This window comes from Halyomorpha halys, unplaced genomic scaffold, assembly GCF_000696795.3.
Source record: "Halyomorpha halys isolate HHAL.00 unplaced genomic scaffold, Hhal_1.1 Scaffold809.1, whole genome shotgun sequence".
Taxonomy (NCBI): Eukaryota; Metazoa; Arthropoda; class Insecta; order Hemiptera; family Pentatomidae; genus Halyomorpha; species Halyomorpha halys.
In genome coordinates this window covers 170,053-174,052 of record NW_027107058.1, presented here as the reverse complement: position 1 = coordinate 174,052, position 4,000 = coordinate 170,053, and the positions used below count along the sequence as shown (strand labels likewise).

Genomic DNA, 4,000 nt, shown 5'->3' with positions numbered 1-4,000 from the left:
GGTCCAGAGACCATATTTTCGGATTTTTATAGCTTCTAATTTAAATAAAACTGTTGTTAAGAGTTTCAAAATTTTACTTATACCATTTCCTGAACCTACATTTTATGTATGATTGGTATATATTTTAATTATTATTATTGGCACGACAGACCATGGAGGTCCAAGGCTTCGCGCGATGTACTAAGGAAATACATCGCGCGTTTCATGACGTGGTTTTTGTAGGGTGGGTTCGTCACTCCCATGCTTATTTTTGTGAGTGCCACCTATTGGCTAACGGGCCTCGCAAATGCCCGGGGGGAGGTTGTGAGTGAATATTGTATCCCAAAAATCTAAAAATCCCAGATTCAAACTCCCAACCTTTGGGTGGGCAGACAGAAGCACTACCACGCTGCTACGTCACCCTCATATATTTTAATATTATAATATATTACAATAATTTTTATAAATTATTGCTTTCAATGTATTAGAAAGAAAATTAGTCTTCCTGCTTATGACATAAGTCTTAATGCTAATGATATAATCGAACAAAATGATCGAAATGTATCAATAAGCTTACTTTGCAATAATAAAAAAGAAGCGTATATTTCATTCGCAAGCTTTGTTTTTAAAATTCCTCTTCTTTTTTGGAACTAATTCACCCCTGGTCTCCTCAAAGACTTCCTTCTTCTCTTCCTCGCTCATTTCCTTAGCGAAAACTTTGTTTTTGTTTTTTCCAAATATTTGTATCAATCCTCGCAGGAACATTTTCAAACCTAAGGACAAAATTATAATACGACTAATCTTCCGGAATCCGGTTCAAATGAATTCCTATTGACACTAATTTAATTTTAATTTGTGATTATTTCAATCAGCCTGATGGAGCAAGCATAATTTAGTATTATTAGAGACTGAACGGAGAACAGTGTTGATCAAAAGTGCCGTTATTTTTTATTTGTAAAAGAACATGACTTATTTTTAAATCAATTTTATTTTTATTTTCAGAACCTTCCAAAACGTATACGGAGACCCGGTTGTTAGGAATCCTAAATAATAGAATAAATCGATACGCAAGCGCGTGATCACAAATCGATCTTATTTTCATTTTCAGCACCCACAAAAAAATATATAGGGACCCCTAATATGCTTGAAATCCGAAATGTTAAAATTAATCCGAATCACAAGCACGCGATCACAAAATATATTTTATTTTATTTTCAGCATCTCCGAAAACATATATAGGGATCCCAATATGTTAGAAATTCAAAATGTTAGAATAAATCAATACGAAAGCACATGATCATAAAATCAATTTCGTTTTTATTTTTAGAACCTTCGAAAACGTATACATAGACCCTCTAACATGTTAGGGAAACCACTAATAGGGTTAATAAATTAGTCCCCCAAAAAAATTGGAACTAATTTAGCTGTATCTAAAAGTCAATAGCTAAATTAGTTCCATTTTTGGGGGGAACATATTCTGACAACTACTCGGCTATTAGTTTGTACGTGAGTTCGATGACATTTGTACATTCTACCACCCAATTTAATTCTTCACTTTCCCTTGATATTTTTAACCCAAGCACCCTACCTTCCCAAGCAGGTTACACCCCACAATCGCTTTGTATTCCCTTGACATACTCCCCACGATATGCACCGGTAAGTTCTCGCAACTAAATCCCCATCTGGTCAACTATATCTTCCACCTATCCCTGTACCAAACAAAAGCCACCCAGGGTGATTAATTTACATTTACATATCTGAATCTGGTGTGCTCCCTCCACTACACAGCTTTTCTAGAGTTCCTCGGTACATGATAGGGTTGTAACTGCCGGTGTCCACAAGACATCACACTCCTGCTATCTCTAATATAGCTCTTCCCCCATTCGTTGTAATTCAGCAGTGAGCGGTCGACCCTCGAGTTCGGGGACATTGGACCAACAGGTCCCCAACTTTGCTGCATCTATGAGTATCTATAATCTCTGTGCATTGATCTCTATGGGTTCAGGCTGATTCTGCTCCCACCGCCGATACATATAGAGACACTGTCGGGCTATATAGAGGGACATATAGCTCCACACTCAAAAAATATGCGGGGGCATTCTGCAACCAGGTGTCCGTCTTTACCACACCCATGGCACTTGCAGTCTTATCAGCGTTCTTACCTTTTTGTTGTTCCTGACTCAATCTTCTATCTGTATCCTCCTGTAGCCTCGGTTTTTTGTTTCCCGGAGCATTTAAAATATATCCTCTTCTGGGTACCACCTGCCCCCTTTAAATGCTTTCTTTAGTCGCTCTTTCATAATGTTCCATGGTGTTTCCTCATCTCTCTGAATCAGATTTGAGATATTCCTTTTTACCCGGCAAACCACTGGTGGTTTCAATACTTTCGCGTCCTCACTGTCCAATAAATTGACCGACATCTTAGCTTCTATTCGCTCCATTAGGCGATCGCCACCTTCTAAAAAAGTTATTTAATTATCCGGTCTCTCTAGTGAATTTTGATCGGTCCAACACTGCCTTCCTCGGATCCTGGGTTGCTGTACGAACCTTGATCAAGTTGGCTCAATGTCCCCGTACTAAGTGCTTCAAGTGTGGAAATGAGGGGCACATTGCCAAACAATGCCCCTACATGTACCGATGGTGGGAGACAGACCAGGGGGAGCCCATAGAAGTCAACGCTCAGAGAATACGGCGCAGAGCTACCCGAATTATAACAAGATGGTTCGTCGAGTGAGTCGACGGAGGTCTCAGCAGTATCAGAGACAGAGAAAGAGATTGAAGGTACAGAAACTGAGAGTGAACGCAACAGCGGACATGGTACTTGGAGATGGAGAGCTGGAGAAAAGATAATTAAGGCAGAGATCTAAGGAGGGTGTCGGCAGAAGGGCAACCGCATGCTTACAGCGTCAAGAGTGAGCGCGGTGGTCTGCCTATCATCCGAGTGGGTGGAGTGTGGTGCCTCATGGACACTGGAGTCACCCTGGGTGGATCCTATAGAGGGAGAAGTGGAGATTGGATTGAGTAGATGGGGTGTGGGTGGAGAAAAGCTGGTTGTTCACATCGTAAACACAATGCCACGAGAATATCAGGGAATTATTATATAGAGAGGGTCGGATCTCAGATAAGAACCAGTAGGAAGAAGTGGCGGATTAGGTTAGGGAGGAAGAATTTTCCTTGCGTCAAGTTTGAGGGGAACGGTAAAACACGGATAGGGGCTGTAAACAAGGTAAGGGAATGGTGGCGAGAAATTATTTCCGAGTATGATGATATTTTCTTTATAGAGGGAGACATGTTGGGAGCGATGGGGGGAACTGTACATGAGATTCCGTTGAAAGTTGATAGAGTCACGTGAAGGAACGTCGGTACTCCCAGGCGTTGCGGCAGCTGAAATGACAGGGCATAATAGCCAATAGTGTTCAGTTACTCATCTTAGTAAAAACTAAACACAGCCAAAAATCTTATTCATCGTGGTTTTTCTTTCTCGGATTCCCAATTTCATGACAATAACTATCTCCGCATTAAACAAATTCTTTTAAACAACAACTTCCCTCCAAAAATCATCGACAAACTCTTTTACAATTATAAAAACCGTACCCCATCTACACAAAATTCTCTGCAATCTTTTTCCATCCCCCTATACAGATCATTACCTTACATCCCCTTTCTTACAGACAACTTTCAAAAACAATTACGTTCCTCCATCCCTAACCTCCGTCTAGCCCTCAAAGCCCATAAAAAACTGTCTTTTATTTGAACAATTAACACCAATCTTAAAGATCCAATTCCTCCTCAATACCGTTCCCAGGTTGTGTACCTTATCCCTTGTTCCACTTCTAATTCCAATGCATCCTACATTGGCGAAACAAAAAATTTACTTAAAGACCGCATAACCCAGCATAAATATTCCGTCTCCTCCCGTAACTTCATGCCTTCTAAATTATCTGAACATAGCTTAACACTCAAACACACTTTTGATTTTGACAATACCACCATACTAGCTTCTGTCCCTAACCACGACAAA

General features: G+C 40.3%; 1 long non-coding RNA gene across 2 annotated transcripts in view; it reads right to left on the bottom strand.

Annotated features, from left to right (window-relative positions):
- Positions 1 to 541: 541 nt before the first annotated feature.
- LOC112210528 (uncharacterized) overlaps positions 542 to 4,000 on the bottom strand; it is a 22,447-nt gene continuing 18,988 nt past the window's right edge. For both annotated transcript variants that reach the window (XR_002945200.2, XR_002945201.1), the window contains one exon: positions 542 to 752. This is a non-coding gene — a long non-coding RNA (uncharacterized lncRNA). The remainder of the gene's footprint in view (positions 753 to 4,000) is intronic.